The sequence below is a fragment of the Phoxinus phoxinus genome (assembly GCF_949152265.1).
Source record: "Phoxinus phoxinus genome assembly, chromosome: 14".
Classification (NCBI taxonomy): Eukaryota; Metazoa; Chordata; class Actinopteri; order Cypriniformes; family Leuciscidae; genus Phoxinus; species Phoxinus phoxinus.
In genome coordinates, this window is record NC_136889.1 from 3947605 (window position 1) to 3967375 (window position 19771).

The window sequence follows — 19771 nt, forward strand, 5'->3', positions numbered from 1 at the left end:
ATAAATTGCACACTATAATACATTCCAGCAAAATCAAGACAAAATTTAGAAGAAACAACGACAGTACTGTCTATAATAACCAATAGATGGCAGTATTAGCAAAGTTATTTAACATAAATGTATAATCAAGTTTTATTTCATTTTACAGTTGCTTACGCACGTTTTCAAAACTATGTCACCTTTTTACAAAACTCTACACACAAAATGCAAAATGTAACACTGCATTCAAAATGCCATAAACACATGTCAGAATGAAGCATTTACATCAAATGGCAAACACTTCTTTATAGTAAATTTGTGGATATACCATGTAAACACTGTTGTTCTATCTAAAGCTCTTTGGTCTTGCATAGGCTTATATCTACATTTCAATACAATGTTCTACAGTGAAAGTACTGAGAGGGGTAACAAGTACACTGTAAACACCAATGCAATAGAAACAGAAAATATTTACAGTTTTTCTCAATTGTTCACACACAAATACTGGTACTTGAGACACAATGACCACAACATGTAACTCATTCACCAACCCCCTGAACCAATTCTACTAAACTACAAGCACAATTCCTGCTTTACACTCAATTTGCAGCTCTAAAACACACTTTTTTCAAAACACTACACACAATTCTCTGCATTTGGCACTATTTTCATGCAGAAAATGTATTGTTTTCACAATAACACACTGCCATTCAAATATGCACACTGACTCATCACACGGGCAAACACCGTCACACAGTTTTACAATCAGCAATCAGAGCTTTAGCATAAACCGGCAACAGGAACTCTTCAATGAGCAATGGATGCCAACATTGGATTTTTTTTTTTTTAACTGTAACTGTATACAGTAAATTACTCTGTTGTTTTGTATGTAGAACCACTGTATGTGCAAATATATTTGAAAAATAAAATATATTTGTTACCGTGTATTTGTGTGTTTGAGTATAGAAACAATATTCTCAAATATTTTACAACACACTTATGCATGTACTGTCTGTAGTAAGTGTCGCTGAACAAAAAAAGGCAGAAGTCATTACAGTTTTTTCCAATTACTTACACACGTTTTCAAAACAATGTCGCTTTTTTTCAAAACTCTACACACAATTCCCAAAACTGCACACACAAAATGCAAAATGCACATCTCCTTCAAAATGTAACACTACATTCAAAATGCCATAAACACACGTCAGAATGAAGCTTTTGCATCAAATGGCAAACACTTCTTTCATAATAGTACATTTTTGGATATACTATGTAAACACTGTTGTTCTAAATCTAAAGCTCTTTGGTCTTTCATAGGCTTATATCAACATTTCAATACAATTTTTTACTGTGAAAGTAATCTGCTGAGAGGGGACCAAGTACACTGTAATCAATGCAATGTAGAAACATAAAATATTTATCAGGCCAAACATTACTGTTGTATGCAGTAGCATACAACAAAACCATAAACATATGTAAACCAAAAGTATATTCTTTAGAATACAGTAAAGAACACAATTATGTGTGTGGAGTCTCTGTCCATTGTTGGCATACATTGTTCAAAACAGGCAATCTGACCGTTGACCTATTTATAGTCCTACTACAGTAAAGCAGTGATTGTTTAGTGATCAGCAATTACTGTAGTGTTTGCACATGTGAGGAGTGTGTGGCCTGGTGAATAAGTGTAGCATTTTGATTGGTTGTGTTTAGAAAAGGAAAGCAAGTCACTTCATGTTAGATTTTTGTGTTTTAGTTAGAGAATTGAGTGTAGTGTTTTGAAAAAAGTGTTTTATGCGATTGAAAACTGAGTCAAAGGCTGAGAAATAGCTCATGGTTTTGGAGATTTGGTGTGTAGTTTTGCATTTTGAGTGAGAGGTTTCTAAAATCGTGTGACATGAAAAGATTTGGTGTGTAAACAGTTGGAAAAAACTGTATGATGAATGAAGAAGTGTTTTCCATTCATCAGTGTTTTACATTGAGCACATCAGTGTTCAACTGGTTCTTATAAATGTCTATTCATATGATGGTTTGTGTGTGTCATTTGAAAACAAAATACCATTTTGAGAAGAAATAACATTGTTTTGAATGTAAAGTTTACGTAATTTTGCAGGAGAATTGAGGGGTTTTGCCCATTGTGTGTGTGTGTTTTGATTTGTGTGTAGAGTTCTGAGAATATGAGGCATGCTTTCAGAAAATGTGTGTAAGCAATCGAGAAAAACTGTATTAGGCCAAACATTACTGTTGTATACAGTATATACAACAAATTTATAAACATACTGTATGTAAACCAAAAGTATATTCTTTAGAACACAATTGTGTGTGTGTGTGGAGTCTCTGTCCATTGTTGGCATCCATTGTTCAAAACAGGTAATCTGACCTTTGACCTGCAGGCCTATACTACAGCACAGCAGTGATTGGTTAGTGATCAGTAAAGCAATTAGTGTTTGCACATGTGAAGAGTGTGTGTGTGTGTGTGACCTGGTGAATAAGTGTAGCATTTTGATTGGTTGTGTTTAGAAAAGGAAAGCAAGTCACTTCCAGTTAGATTTTTGTGTTTTAGGTCGAGAATTGTGTGTAGTGTTTTGAAAAAAAGTGTTTTATGCAATTGAAAACCGAGTCAAAGGCTGAGAAATAGCTCATGGTTTTGCAGATTTGGTGTGTAGTTTTGCACTTTGAGTGAGAGGTTTCAAAAATCACGTGACATGAAAAGATTTTGAGTGTGAGCAGTTGGAAAAAACTGTACATTTGCATATTTGTGTTGTTTTATGATTTGTTTCTGTTTAGTTGATGTTTAGTTTAGTCTATGTTACTATGTTACATACATGTATAATCTATAATATATAGTCAGAAAATATGACTGATATACATTTTTATTAGACTACAGTTTTTTCCAACTGCTTACACACGTTTTCAAAACTATGTCTCCTTTTTTCAAAACTCTACACACAATTCCCAAAACGGCACACACAAAATGCAAATTGCCTCACATCTCCTTCAAAATGTAACACTGCATTCAAAATGCCATAAACACAAGTCAGAATGAAGCATTTGCATCAAATGGCAAACACTTCTTTCATAATAGTACATTTTTGGATATATCATGCAAACACTGTTGTTCTAAATCTAAAGCTCTTTGGTCTTTCATTCTTATATCTACATTTCAATGTAACGTTCAGTGACAGTAATCTGCTGAGAGGGGTAACAAGTACACTGTAAACCTTATGAATTATCTACACCAATGCAATGTAGAAACAGAAAATATGTATCAGGCCAAACATTACAGTTGTATACAGTAGCATACAACACAACCATAAACATATGTAAACCAAAAGTATATTCTTTAGAATACAGTAAAAACACAATTGTGTTTGTGGCGTCTCTGTTCAAAACAGGTAATCTGACCTTTGACCTATTTATAGGCCTATACTACAGTAAAGCAGTGATTGGTTAGTGATCAGCAAATACTGTAGTGTTTGCACATGTGAGGAGTGTGTGTGTGGCCTGGTGAATAAGTGTAGCATTTTGATTGGTTGTGTTTGGAAAAGGAAAGCAAGTCACTTCCCATTGTATTTTTGTGTTTTATGTCGAGAATTGTGTGTAGTGTTTTGAAAAAAGTGTTTTATGCTATTGAAAACTGAGTCAAAGGCTGAGAAATAGCTTATGGTTTTGGAGATTTGGTGTGTAGTTTTGCATTTTGAGTGAGAGGTTTCAAAAATCGTGTGACATGAAAAGATTTTGTGTGTAAGCAGTTGGAAAAAACTGTAATATTCACTCAAGTGATTAATTCTTTCACAAATTAAGTTTGAACATACACACATTTGCCACTTATTGCAGAGACTTTCAACTTTTTACACAGATATTATATATTTTCCAAACATTTTTACAACATTTTGCCTCTCATTACAGTAAACGGGTCTAAATCGATGCTTTACCCGGACTCCGGAGAAATTCTGCAACAACAGTCCAACACTAATTCCAGGGCAGTTTAGAAATGTAAAGTTAGTACATGTGGCTGCAAATATTCTCTAAAATTAATGTTTTTGTTAGATCTAATCTTTGCATTCTGTAAAAGTGTTATGTGAACATGGACTAAAACTAATAAAACAGAGCCATGTGGGTCGTGTAATTCTCACTGGAGGCCGAGATTTGACATTACGTGGTCCAGAGAAGAGAAAAGGGTTATAAAAAGTTTAATCCTCTGCAAAGTCATGCTGATTATAAAGGAATTACATGGATTTGATCTACGTAAATGGGTCATTCATCAAACTTCACAGATCAAACATTGGGTGTGCAGAGGGACAATGAATATACGTCATTTCTAACCACAATATCACATCTAAATCAATACTTCCTTTTGGTGGTGCATTATAAGAAACATATTCAATTCAAGAGCTCTATGTCATTGTAGTCATGACTCATTAGTTTAAGAGAATCTGTCTGCAAATATCAAATATCCTTGTATGCCCTTGAATAGGAGAAGTGAAGAAAAACACTCGGTGAGCATCTAAACCCCTGCCAATGAAGTGTGTCTTCATATGTTAAGAAGATTACGATATCCAATCATTATACACAAGCACTCCAGTGGCTATTGTCTTCGGCTACATTGTTCTCTGATTAGTTCAGATTCATAATTCTTTTGTATGCACATAATGCACATACACACCCTCAACAGGCAACCTCTGAGACCCCAAAGGAGCAATTAAGATTTACAAGTTACGAGAAACACATTTTAATAATGTTTCAAAAAAGTTTCACAAGAACGCTCTAATTCATGCAGAATATAGCCTATAATATATTAGCCTATAATAATTATGTCATACAGCAAGCATCTACACTATTTAGGCTAGAATAACATGCATACTATGTATAAATATAAATATAACCCAGCTAACAACGAGTAAGAACGTTTGCTAACGTTCCCATTAAGTTATGAAAACTTTGAAAAAACAAAAAACAAATCTGTCATCATGTACTCACCCTCATGTTGTTCCAAACCTGTATGAGTTTCTTTCTTCTGTTGAACACAAAAGAAGATATTTTGAAGAAATATATACAAGTTGATGGAAGCCATTGATTAGTATTTTAAGAAACATACAGGTTTGGAACAACATGAGGGTGAGTAAATGATGACAGAATGTTCATTTTTGGGTGAACTGTCCCTTTAAGGGAACGTTCTATTCTATTCTATAATTTTGGGAATGTTACATTTTTACATAAGTAGGCTAGTAGTAACATTAAAAAAGGAAAAATATATGTCCAAATAAAACGTTTCAGGAAAACGTTCTATAAACAAAGTAGGCCTATAATGTTTTCCTGCTAACATTTTGAGAACATTTTTTAAACTTTAAACCAACATTACTGAATGAACGTAACTTCGAGAGAACCTTGTCAGGAAGTTCTGAGAACGTTTCATGTGAGCTGGAAAGGCATTTTTATTTTGCATCTGTAATGATCTCAGATTGAAAGACTTTAGGAATATGTGTAGGCCTACTTTTGTGTCAACAATTATTTCACAATCACAGCACACTTGTTATTTTATATACATTTAATTAAAAAACACTCATTCATGTTATTTTTCATCTACTCTCACTTGTTACAACCTCCTGCACTGTTGCGTTGTAATTTGTTATTTGTCTAAAATGTATGAATCACGTGTTTCTGACGATTTTTAATCCACGGATAATGATGTAAAGCATGCAGCGCTTAACCAGCTGAAATCCATTGACAGAGCCATTTATTCAGAGAGGAATTTGGAGCAACTTCACACTGCGTATCGACGCAGTCATCACATTCAGACAGAGCTGTGACAGCAATCAACTCACACACACAGAACACATTCTGGAAACTCTGCGCAATGACATGCAGGACGTTTCGGAAACCGCGAGGAATCATCATGTAAGTAATAATATCACCACTGTAGAAAACGCTTGTCAAGGACACTCACAATAGTCCAGTTGTGCACGCGCTCGGGGACACTGTCTGCGTCACGACATGGACTGTTTGAAAACGAGCACTGTCGTATTATTGGATCTCTGCATATACAGTAGTAACCTATACATTTTTGTACATTTTAAACATTTTTTTTTATACAATAATGCGTTAAATTAAAATAATAATAGCCTACATTTAAATACATTTAGGCTTATTATAATAACTACAATTAAGCAACGACCTTCAATAAGTGGTAGTAGCAGTAGTTCTTTGTCAGATTTTGAATAAATTAAGCGACTGAAAAAGAACAGTTGTCAGTTGAATGAAGGCGGATTTGTACGCAGAACACATGCTGTTGTAGGTCAGACCTCCACAGGCGATCCCGTGAGAACATCCCAAAAATATCTGGCTGGCAAATTCGTCTTCAACATCTCATGAATGTGATGTTAAGAAGTTTCATTCGATGCAGTGTGTTGAAATGCGACGAAACGAAATAACAATGTTTCACTGGAGCCAGAGAACGTGACCTCAGATGCCCCAGTGTTTATCAATGCCGAAACCAGAGCTCTGAATGTAGCCAACAGGACTCAGCTATCTGCATTCACAAGCCGAGCCTGGGTTAGAAGATTATGTGGAATATACTGCACACATTTATGATACTTATGGGGCTTTTTCTGTTTTAATTTAAAAAACAGTTTTAAGAGTGTTAGAGCCGGCATGAAACTGAAGTTACGAGTCTATTCTTCCACATTGTCTTCTCAAACAAGAAAAAATGTTGGGCGGGACTTGATTTTGTACATGAGGAATTGATTGGATGGTTGTGATTTGCTATTGGTCAATCTCATGTGAGTGACAGGTTGCCCCGCCCTCACGCCAGTAAACAGAGAAGAGAACAGATGTCACTGCAAGAGGGAGGTGAAGTTATTTTAAGTAAAGATTATGCACATGCATTAAACAAATAATGATATGCATGAATAAATCATTTATATTATAAATAGTGCAATATTCCATTAAAAAAAAATCACAGGCTGTGTCCGAAATTGCCCTCTATACTCTTAAATAGGGGATTATTTGAAGGGAAAGCCATTTGTAGTGGTGTACGAAACCACAGTGGACGTTATCGATGTGCACTCCATAGTGCACTCATTCAATCCCACAATGCACCACAATAACGAGTGTACAACCGATGTAGAAAGGTTGTAGGCTACACTCAACTTAAAAGGTGAAACTAATATATTATATAGACTCATTACATGCAAAGTGAGATATTTCAAGCCTTTTTGTGTTATAATTTTGATGATTATGGCTTACAGCTTATGAAAACCTTCTCACAATATTCTAGTTTTGAATTTGGGGTTTTCTTAAGCTTTAAACCATAATCATCAAAATTATAACAAATAAAGGCTTGAAATATCTCACTTTGCCTGTAATGAGTCTATATAATATATAACATTTTTAGAGTTTCACCGTATCATACAGGTATAAAGTCCTTTTTGATTGATTATTAAAGTTTTACATGCTAATTTCCGACAAAGTTCAAGATAAATCTTTTCATTACTCTAGCTGCCAGTTTGCTATAAGTTTCAAATGATTATTAAACAGCAAGCACAAACTAAGCACAAGTGGCCCTCAGTGTCCGAATTCACATCCTCGTTTTCATTTACTCCCTCAAGTGGACTATATTAGTGAAGTAATGTAGGGAATAGTGAATGAGGGTAAAGAAGGCACTTTATGTGATGTGAGCACATCACAGCTATGGTGACTTTAAAGCATCTGTCCTCAATCACTTTCATTGTTTGGTTCTACACTAATATTGACCTTAAACTGTCAATCAAGCATGGGCATTGTGTGCTGTGGCTTATGATTAGAGACCTGTTTGTTATTGTTTGCATTAGTGCTGCATACATTTTACGCTTCACCTTTAAATTTGCGGACCAATATTTGTGGAGGCCCACCCAATCCTGCCTACGCCCACGAGGTTAAGACATGTAACACATGGTGGAGCGATGACCTTCCACTGCCAATAACATAAAATTAATTAGTTAGACATTCTTAACCTCTTCTGACCTCACGGTTATCCCACTCCACCCAATGCGCTTTGTTCTTCGAGTGTTGAGAAGACACACATGACCCGTGTCTTTTATACGGGAACGAGCCATTGCCTGGCTTTTAAGTATTTGAGGGATGAGAGGAATTAATTGTCTTAAGGAACGGGCCTTTGCATTGCTGTGAAAACAAGGTTAAATCCTGCAAATATTTGATGAATGACGGCTATGCAATTCATTTTTCACTCTCTGTAGAATAATAAGCAGGGATGTGTTTTGATAGATAAATGAGGCCTGTGGAATACGAGGATCAAATAAACAGAGGAGGGAAAGCTTCATCTCAGAAAGTTTGCTGTTGGAAAGTTAGTGAAAGTCCAGTGCTAAGGTTTCAGTCAGACAAGAAACAGTGAAAAGTTAATGGGTTTATTACTAAGGCCGTGTGTCCACCAAAGCGCTTTTAGCCAGCTGAAAACGCTAGGCGCTCTGCTGAAAAAGCCTAGCTGTGAGTGCTTGAGAGCGTTTTGGTAGCGCAGTTTTTTTTTCAGTTGAGACGCTTCGTTGCTATAATAGAGAATATCCGTTGGTGAGTGTGGTATTAGTCCCGCCCCTCCTCCACTGTGATTGGACGGTTGGGTAAAAAGTGACAGTGATGAGCGCTGCTTTTACCCAAAGTTGAACATTCTTCAACTCTCGGCGACCTGAAAAAACGCTGAACGCTCAGCGCTTCAGCGTGAAAAAGACGCTCAGCGCCTCGTTACGCTCATGGCGTTTTAAAAACGCAGCGCTCCCATTGAAAACAACTGAAAAAACAAAGCAGCTGCGTGAAAAAACCGCTTTGGTGGACAGTACACAACCTGAGTGTTCGCCGTTTTTTACAGGTCGCCGAGAGTTGAAGAATGTTCAACTTTGGGTAAAACGCAGCGCTCATCACTGTCACTTTTTACCCAACCGTCCAATCACAGTGGAGGAGGGGCGGGACTAAGGCCGTGTGTCCACCAAAACGTTAGGCGCTCTGCTGAAAACGCCTAGCTGTGAGTGCTTGAGAGCGTTTTGGCAGCGCAGTTTTTTTCCGTCAGTTGAGACGCTTCGTTGCTATGATAGAGAATATCCGTTGGTGAGTGTGGTATTAGTCCCGCCCCTCCTCCACTGTGATTGGACGGTTGGTTAAAAAGTGACAGTGATGAGCGCTGCGTTTTACCCCAAAGTTGAACATTCTTCAACTCTCGGCGACCTGTAAAAAACGCAGAGCGCTCAGCGCTTGAGCGTTAAATACTCGCTCAGCGCCTCGTTACGCTCATGGCGTTCTAAAAACGCACCAGCCGCGTGAAAAAACGTTTAGATTTTTGTTTTCAATGGGAGCACCGCGTTTTTAAAACACCATGAGCATAGCGAGGCGCTGAACTTTTTTTCATGCTGAAGCGCTGAACGTTCGCCGTCTTTTACAGGTCGCCGAGAGTTGAAGAATGTTCAACTTTGGGTAAAACCAAACGCAGCACTTATCACTGTCACTTTTTACCCAACCGTCCAATCACAGTGGAGGAGGGGCGGGACTAATACCACACCGACCAACCGCCACATTCTGCTTGTACAACGTCAACAGATGACAACAACAAGCACAATAACGGAACAAAATAATTTAAAACAAGAGCAGAAAATGCGTTACATTGTATCGACATTTTAATATAGAATCAACACAGAAATAAAATATGTGTGAAATGAGATACTAGTAACAGTTTCGCGGATATTCATAACAAGCAAAGTGTCTCTCTCAAATGAAAAAAATGCTGCGCTGCCAAAATGCTCCCAAGCGCCCATAGATAGGCGTTTTCTGCAGAGCGCCTAGCGTTTCCAGCTGGCTAAAAACGCTTTGGTGGTTTTAGTTAGACCCTGAACATTGGGTAAGAGTCAAAACCCATAAAGTGCATAAGTGCATAAAAGTGCATTTATGTTGAAGGCTGACAGATACATTTCCTTCGCAAGATAAAAAAAATCATTTTTTGAGTTCCGCAGTATGCAAAGATTTCTGAACATCCGTGTTTATAGAAAACCGTCTCCCATAGAGCGGTACCTAGTGTTTGATTCCCATCGCTCACTGCGACATAAGCTGGGGGTCATGAAAACATTACGTGACGGAGTGAAAACTACAGAGCGACTGAGAGTTCAGGGCCGAGGAAGGCGAGCATGTGAAGGAAGCGCTGAAAAGCTGCGGATTCCACAAGTGGCTCTTTATAAAAACATCTGAAATGTCCAGCGGAGACTCCAGACCAGTGAGCAGAGGAACGGAAGAACAGATGTAAAAACATTGTCATCCCTTATAACTATAGCATCAGGAAAACACCAGACAATGTTAAATAAACAAAACATTTTAGCTCACTTTAAACGTATGGACACAAAAAGTCAAAACATCAGACAACAAAGCAACATAGTTTATGCTAGTGTGAGAAAGAATGAGGAGAGCCGCATGAAGAACTCCTGTACCTGCGTCTATAGAGTCACTTGACTGAACAAAAATATATAGATTTTGAAGAACAGATCGTTTGTGAAAACGGTAAAAAGGCCCTTTATGTGAAACTCATGATGTTGAGTCTCATGATGTAGAGCTGTGATGTTTAACCCTTGAGTAAGAGTTAGTGTTTTACCCATTTGCACAAGTGTGTGTGTGTATACATTATATATATTTATACACAAATTTCTCATTAGCCGATCACATGGCTTTAGCTCAATGCGTTTAGACATGTAGACATGGTCAAGATGATCTGCTGAAGTTCAAACTGAGCATCATAATGAGGAAGAAAGGTGATTTAAGGGACTTTGAGCGTGTCATGGCTGTTGTTGCCAGACGGGCTGTTCTGAGTGTTTCAGAAACTGCTGATCTACTGGGATTTTCGCACACATCTGTTTACAGAGAATGGTCTGAAAAAGAGAAATATCCAGTGAGCGGCAGTTCTGTGGGAGAAAATGCCTTGTTAATGCTGGAGGTCAGAGGAGAATGACCAGACTGCTGATAGAAAGGCAACAGTAACTAAAAAACCCACTCAATACAACCCGAGGTTTGACGCACAACACGTCCAACATTGAAGAGCTCCAGCAGCAGTAAACACAGATGTCACTCCTGTCAGATAACAACAGCAAACTGAGGCTACAATTCACACAGACTCACCAAAACTGGACAATAGAAGATTGAGAAAACGTTGGTTTGATGAATCTCGATTTCTGCGGAGACATTCAGATGTTAGGGACAGAATTTGGTGTAAAGAGTGAAAAGCATGGATTAATTCTGCCTTATATCAACAGTTCAGGCTGCTGGAGGTGTAATGGTGTGTTATATATCTTCTTCTTGGCACACTTCGACCCTCTTAGTACCAATTGAGCATCATTTAAACACCACAGTCTACATGAGTATTGTTGCTGAACATGTCCATCTCTTTATGACCACAGTGTATCATCTTCTGATGGATCCTTCCAGCAGGATAACATGTCGTCACAAAGCTCAAATCATCTCAACCTGGTTTCTTGATCATGACAGTGAGTCACTAAACTCAAATGTCCTCCACAGTCACCACATCTCAGTCCAGTAGAGCAGATTTGGGATTTGCTGGAACGGGAGATAGGCTATAGGCCTATATATATACATATATATATAACCACCAGTATTAACTGCAGAATAAATACGTGCTGCTTTTCCCCAGCTCTATAATATAAACCCCCAGATATTTTACATTTTCTAAAATGTATCATGTCTTTAAGTTGGATTTTTAGCTTCATTGGACACTAATGGGTGTAACAAGACTTTCTTTAGGAACATCAATGGGGCTTAAATTTGACCCTAGGTTAAAGTGGGGGCTTTTTTCTAGGTCAGTAATTCATACCATCCCACAACTGACCATCCCACAAATCATGTCCAGATGCTCCTGAGGACATTTCTGCAAGATTTGCCAAAGTGTAGTTTCTAATGATTTTAAGAACAGCCGACACACTGTGTCCAGTCATGGGGCAAAGAGCACGCTTCTGAATAAAGGTCTGTAAAAGCTTCCCAAGTTTGTGTATAGGGCTTGTTTCTGGACTGCCAACAGTGCGGACAGGGCAACTAGGCTAGAGGAATATAAGCAGTTTAAGGAGGACGATACAAGTCACACACATTTGCCTCAAATTTTCATAAAAAAATAAAATAAAATAATAATATTAAACATTGATGTTTCATAGCTTTGGCAAGCAAACTGACTACAAAACCAGCATACAGCATCCATTTTGAACAAGGTTTATTTGAGGTTTCATTACATAGCGTGTTTTTTTCTAATAATCTCATATAATCTCAATGTCAATCAAGATTGATGCTGATCACTCTTACTGACAAAATCCATGAAAAGATGATTTGAGACATTGCATTTCATTCAAACTAAGGTTTTAAGTATTCAATCACCTTTCAAACTCATTTGCAACAAAGCAACACATAGTTTATGCTAGTGAGAAAGAATGAGGAGAGCCGCCTGAAGAAACTCCTGTACCTGCGTCTATAGAGTCACTTGACTGAACAAAAATATATAGATTTTGTAGAACAGATCGTTTGTGAAAACGGTAAAAAGGCCCTTTATGTGAAACTCATGATGTTGAGTCTCATGATGTAGACCTGTGATGTTTAACCCTTGAGTAAGAGTTAGTGTTTTACCCATTTTCACAAGTGTATGTGTGTGTGTGTGTGTATACATTATATATATTTATATACACATATCTTATTAGCCGATCACATTGCAGCAGCTCAATGCATTTAGGCATGTAGACATGGTCAAGACGATCTGCTGAAGTTTAAACTGAGCATCAGAATGTGTCAGAAACTTTTAACACACAACTATCTGTTTAATGTTCTGAAAAAGAGGAAATATTCAGTGAGCGGCAGTTCTGTGGGTGACAATGCCTTGTTGTTGCCAGAGTTCAGAGGAGAATCAGAGTAAATCATAGTTAGGTTCTGACTCCAGACAACAACGCCTCATATTGTTATACAACAGTGGATGCAACTTTAATGGCATCTTCACTATGTCAATGCGGATGAAATTAGAGATATAGAACAACGCTACTAGTGGCAGCACTCATACACGCAGACACACACACAAGTTCAGGTAAGAAACATGACGTGCTGCTCATTGGACTTGTGTATATATGCTTTCATGGAATTGTGGTTTAGTTGATTATACGTAAGTTTCCTTGTATAAGTTTTAATGTTTCATGAAGAATGTTTGATCATTTCTAATGGGTGGTTTAAATGGAAGGTCATAAGACTAACCTTAAAGAGTCGGGCTATTGTGTTTCTCTGGAGAATTGGCCTTGAGGGCAAAAGTCATGTGATGTATTGACTTTAGACTTAAAGTCATTGATGTTGTGTGTTTATCACGGCTAATTTCCAAGTTGGTTCTGCATGTGATTTTACTGCTGAGACCGGTTTTCTACTTTATCTCCCCGTTTTTCCTTATCTAGTCTGTACTACGTCAGAACTCAAAACTAATCTCCCTTTCACATCATCTTTTCTCAAGCTGCATAGAGGAAGATATGAAGCTATAGTTTAGTTTTTACCTCACAAAGGTCTTTCTTATATCAACACTAATCCAGGAATGGAGGTTAGCTGCAAAAAAAGATTTTTTTTTTTGACAGTTTTATGAGGTTTTAAAAGTTAGGCTGCTCTGTCTCAGCCGATCTAACAGTGCTGGTCGATGTCAAAATGATTGAGATGGGAAATCAAATCAAATCATAGAAAGCGGGATTTACTGTAGATAAATGCGAAGTCAAATGTGATGCTTTATTTTTAATGGTGAAAGTGTGCATGGTAATATATAAGTAACTAAACATTTAATATTTGCCAGCTGTTTTACGATAGAAATGTTAAACGACCCGCAGTAATATCCAGTGATGAAAACTATTGAACTTTATCAAATGTTGCCATTTTAAAGTGAGAACATGCTATCATATTCATGATTCATGCAATGCATAACTGAATGTAACGAGACCAGAAACGTTTTGTGTTTTTGACATATTAGACATACAAATAAGATTGCATATTTTACAACTAAATATTATTAACAAATAGTTTAAATGGATTAGTTCACACCTATACAATGTTCAAGGCATAAAGACGCTTAATTTTAATAAGTTTTTCAGAAAAAAATACTTTGGCTGCGTCCGAAATCTCATACTCTCTTACATCTATTACACTCTATTACATTTAAAATGTAAAAGTAATCTGGACATGCTACATTCGACATGCTATCATTATCACGTGACTTTTCCAGCATCAGTAGCTCACCCGGGTGCTTTTTGCATACTCTTTTATGAGTACTGTGAAGGTTAAAGTGCGCAAGCAGACCATCTACGGGACAAGCCGGATTGCCAAATGCCAAATGCATTTGCTATTTAAACATGGTGACGCAGGACGTGAAAATGATAACTGCGTCGGGCTGAAACTAGCTAAATACTCTTGCGTCGCGCCTGCCGCTGCATTGCACCGGTGTATGATAAGCCCATGGTGCGAAAGAGGTGTGCTGATTCTTTTCTAAACGATTTGATGTCTGATTTGGGATTTTATCAGATGGTCCAGTAGGTTCTTTGAGCCTGGATGATATGTTGTCCGCTGGTTCACCAGGCTGTCTTAGGCCTATTCCACAGCCATACGAAACACAGTCAGCATGGGTCAGTGGGTCGTTGCACCAAGTTTCCTCTTGTTGTCTTTGGCTGCTGTGCCTCAGGTGATAGTGGGATGAGGACAATGGAGCATGGTGTGTTTTGAGTGGATGTCAGGATACTCCTCCCTCAGAAGGTTCAGCAGGAAGACCCTGGTCATGCCTGGAGATAACAATCAGGGATGTAGGAACGGTGCGCTCCATGCTTGCGTGCTTTCTCCTAATGCGAGATCCGTAAAATCTGCTAGTTTTACTAATCTTGTCTGAGTAAACATCTTTATCTGACAATGCTTTCGTTCCGGTTCATTCATTTCTGTTGTTATAACATTCTGGATTTAACCAGATTTTATAAATACCTGTCCAGAACTATTAATCGATTACATTTCAATGCACTTTTTTCAATGCAAATTAATGCAAATTTTGCACCACAAATTCTATTTCTGATCATTTAGAATTGTATTAATGATTTTGTGCTACAACATAAGTAAAAATGTAAACAGCATAATACTAGGAATAACATGGTGAGCAAGCAGGCACTACACATTTAGGCTATACATCTAGGAAAACAATGTCTCATGACTGAAACATATAAAACAAGATTTGTAAGCTATAGCAGTGTGCTGGATGCATCTAGTTTTATTAGATTATTTGTTTATTTATTCCTACGCACCTGCTGAATTTATGACGAGCTGCAATGTCATTTCAATTATATTTGAACTATAGGCCTAAATCTTGAAAATGGTAACATTATAACATGCAAATTTACAGTATAATCTGCAACTACAATCAACTATGAACGCACCACCTAAACCAGTTTTACACACCTTTCCTAGCAACCAATCAGCTCAAACTTCGTTATGTGAGCCCATCCACAAAGCATGCTGGGTAAACAGCCACAGTATGAATGTTTTTTTACATTTTCTCAAGAACATGAAGTGAGTGGTATTCTTGTCAAAATGCTGGGTTGTTTTAACCCAATTTTGGGTAAAGTATGGACAAACCCAATCATTGGGTTAAAAATGTAATGTAAAAATTTAACCCAACGGCTGGGTTTGTCCATATTTTACCCAAAATTGGGTTGAAACAACCCAGCATTTTTTAGAGTGTATGCATTTCTTAATGTTTGTAAGATGTTTTTGGTGTCGCCAAGATCTTTTTAGAGTTGCTAAGGCGTTTTTAATGCATTGTCATGTAGGGCGCCCTGGTTTAAACATGTCCTCTAAGTCGAGAGGTGACCGAGCGGCTCAGGTTTCATTTCACATGACAGAGAGATTGCTGCACTGCCATGTGCTCAGCTCCTGTTCCTCTGTCCTGCCACGTCACGTACCGCACAGATTTTGTGCCTTCGGGCACGTAAGAGCCACATCCAAAATCATTTACGACTCCCAAACAAAGCTCCATGCATGCCACAGATATTCAAAAGAGATATATATTAAATGAATATATACAGGTATATATATTTATATGATATATTATTATTATTTATTTATTTGCCATTTTGAGTCATTGAAACAGGAAAAAATATTTACTTTCTATGGAAATTCCATAGTTACTCCACTTGTACAAGGGTGAGTACATAGTACCAGAAATTATATATATATGGAAAAGAATCATCCCCCATTAAAATAATCTAATTTTGTTGCTTTGAAGCCTGAAAAAACGGACACAGTTTTTGTTTTATCCAGCTGTATTTACTCAGTGCAAATTATAACATAAAAGTTAAAGATATAACACCAACATGCCAGAAAAAACAAAACAAAAAAACAACAGAATCATTGAGTTGGAAAAAGGATTATCCCCTTGCGTCAGTATTTTGTTGAACCACTTTTTGCTTTAATCACAGCCTTTAATCTGTTGGAATATGTCTCTTTGCACATCCAGACTCTCTTCTTTGCAGAACTGCTCAAGTTCAGTTTGAAGATTCCCATGCAAGGACATTCACCTTTTTCTCTTTTCATGCTGAGCTGATCAAAATGACCACAGTTGAAAGTCAAATGGCTTTGTGTGCATTCAATGTAGGTGATTAGCTACATCTGATTGAGTTTACAAGTCATTTTGACCCTTTTTCTAACTCAGTGATTCTGTTTTAGTATTTTTTTCTGACATGTTGGTGTTATATCTTTCACTTGGATGTTATAAGTTGCACTGAGTAAATACATCTGGATAAAACAAAAACTGTGTCCGCCTTCAAAGCAACAAAATGTGATTCTTTTAAAGGGGGGTGATTCTTTATCATGATACGTTTTACTGATTGAATTCAGCTTTCCATTGCAGCACCCCTCTTTCCAGAACAAATGACCTTCGAAAAATAGTGTCGGTACTTTTGTTTCATAAAGATGATGACTCACATTTAAAACATTCACATAAAACATAACACATTCTTTCATAGCAATTGCTTGTTTTTTAACAGATTCTTTCCATCCAAAGTGACTTTTCCGTAACACTCATCCTGGAGCAAACAGAGCTTATGACCCATTCAACGGCACAATGTTGTCATTTCATTCACCCTTCATCTCCCGGAACGGTATGTGGGACGGATCTGGGCAGACGCGGGGGTTAGCGGTGAAGCCTCTTAGCCGTCAGTCTAAACGTTACAAGTTTGTTGCACTCATTTTAAAGGAACACTCCACCGTTTTTTGAAATAGGGCTTATTCACCGTCTTTCCTACATTTAGATAAGTGGGCAAAGGCCTTTTTTTCTCAGTGCATGCATTGTCAGGGTCACCGTTAGCTTAGCTTAGCATAATAAATGGAATCCTTTGTTGCCAGCTAGCATGTCCTAAATAAAAGTGATCCAAAAAAAACCCAAAAAAACCCCACCTAATTACTTCTTGTGGCCTGGTATTCACAACGAGTCCAAAACGAGACAAAAAGACATTTGCCCACCTATCTAAATGTAGGAAAGATGGTGAATAAGCCCTATTTAAATAAACGGTGGAGTGTTTCTTTAAAGACGATCATATCAAACAGTTGTCCTTCTGAGTAATGTCACCCAAGAAGTGCTTGTTCAGCCTGATCTCATGAAAATGCGTCATAGCTCACATTGTGTTTATCGTGCAATTTATACGCGCAAATGAGTTTTTACGTGCATATGATACGCAGTTTTCGCATGCATTTGATACGCACTTCATTGCGTGTAATACACACGCACCCCAGACCACTACTAAACCTATAACCAACCCATGCGTAGGCTGTCCTATGCACGTAAAAACTTATTTTCGCGTATAAATTACACGATAAACACTGCGTGACGTGTTAGAGACGCATTTAGTGTGACTGGGTTGGCTTGTTTTTGTCTCCTCTCACTTTCTCTGGATGTTTACTTGTTAAACCTCATATCCATGGAGAGGGACTGTCTCACTCAAACCACGGCTGGTTTTAGACTAGACAGGGTGTAGGTGTAGCGGTCGGACTGTAAGTGCAAACAGAGTCTAACCATGGTTATATTCAAGCGGCAGCCCAAAAGAATACAACACGCTTGCCAGTTCTATTTTAAACATACAAATTCATCTGACACGGGACCCAACAGACGTAAACAAGTCAGAACGAGACAGAATGCATTGAAAGTGCTTTGAAAATCAACTTGTTTACTGGACTCGACTGTTAAACTGTATTTTAAATAACGGCATTTGCAACCTGTAGTTCAGGAACAAAAAGGTATGGAGCCAGATCTGATTGTGTTTTTATTAAAATGGTGACAAAGATTGAAAGATTATGACAAACACTTTCTCTTTACAATAATATCCACTGAGGAATCATGCAAAATACGACCATGAATGTGAATTGAGTGTCAAAATATCAGCATTAAAATTGATGTTGATTTCAAATGGTCATTTGCAGCATAGGTCACGAAATTCTTCCATGTTATGTCATGCTTTATTCACTTTTAGAAAGATTTTTAAATAAGAATACATGATGATGCTTGGCATATTTTTAGTGCCAGGGTGCAAAGATAAAATAACAGCAATAATTTAAGTAATTTTGCACTCTTAGTTCGGTTTAGAAAACTTCTTCAGCACATGACAGTGACAGAAAACTGCAGAAAAACGAAAACTGTAGCATACTGTAGACATAACATGTCCTTGAAAAGACATCGTGAGCTCCTTCGGGAAAGTCTCGAAGTGCAGCTGTTCTGATGGGAGCTGTGGATCTCACATAGGAGTGCATCTCCACACTACAACAAAACAACAGATGCTTGTCATTGTCATTAGGCAAGGCAAAGTTTGTTGTCACATGCAACTCATTTGAGAGAGAGAGAGAGAGAGAGAGAGAGAGGGTATATGTGTAAAGAAACAATGCATTCAGTTCAGTATTCAATGAAGATCTGGATTTCATATCTGTGTGCAAATGCGCAGTTTGTATTTCACTTCAGTTAACGGATGATCAGTATCTGATAGGAAGGAATAATTATTTATTTTCAGAGATTTAGTCACCATGAAATCATTATTTTGACAGTTTGTGTTTTTATGGAATATTGCATTATTTATCTCATTATCCCTCATAATCTTGAATCAAAATAACTTCCCCTGCCTCTTGCTGTGACATCTGTTCTCTTCTCTGTTTACTGGTGTGAGGGCGGGGCAACCTGTCACTCACATGAGATTGGCCAATAGCAAACCACAACCATCCAACTAATTTTCCATGGACAAAACCAAGCCCCGCCCACATTTCTTCTTGTTCGACAAGCCGTTTTAAGCCGACTTTATCAGTCTTAAGGTTGGACATATGTAATTATTTTTATTATGACTACTATTTTCCACATTGTAAAGTCAATTAATCTGAAATAACACAAAAAAACTTGAGTTTTGTAGAATTTGTTAAGGAATCAATTCTCTCAATGAACCTCGAATGCTTTATTATCAGTTATGTATTCGAGACCCTTGTGCTGCTTTTTAGTTTCTATCTTCATTATCATATCACCCATTCCAACTCAGGCATTTATTTATTTATTTATTTATAAATAAATAAAATGTAGTTTGTGAATTCATAAGTAGAAGTCTTTGTCAAGTGTCTCCAAACTTTTATACGATATCCTCAAATATATATAGACTTTTGTCCTCTGTAGACTTTCACTGACATCAACGTCTCCTTGGTCTTTAAAAATGACTGGATATTCAAATTTAGCACTCTATATGGAAATATTATATTTTGC

General features: G+C 37.4%; 1 protein-coding gene across 5 annotated transcripts in view; it reads left to right on the forward strand.

Moving 5' to 3' along the window:
• Nucleotides 1-5631: 5631 nt before the first annotated feature.
• slc29a1a (solute carrier family 29 member 1a) overlaps nucleotides 5632-19771 on the forward strand; it is a 34643-nt gene continuing 20503 nt past the window's right edge. Inside the window, exons 1-2 of one of the 5 annotated variants that reach the window (XM_079635962.1) lie at nucleotides 5655-5874; nucleotides 11394-11480. The gene's annotated coding sequence lies outside the window, so the exon portion shown is untranslated. Of the gene's footprint in view, nucleotides 5875-11393; nucleotides 11481-13051; nucleotides 13145-19771 lie in introns of those variants that run through there. The other 4 variants (XM_079635960.1, XM_079635963.1, XM_079635961.1 and 1 more) reach the window with 4 other exon arrangements.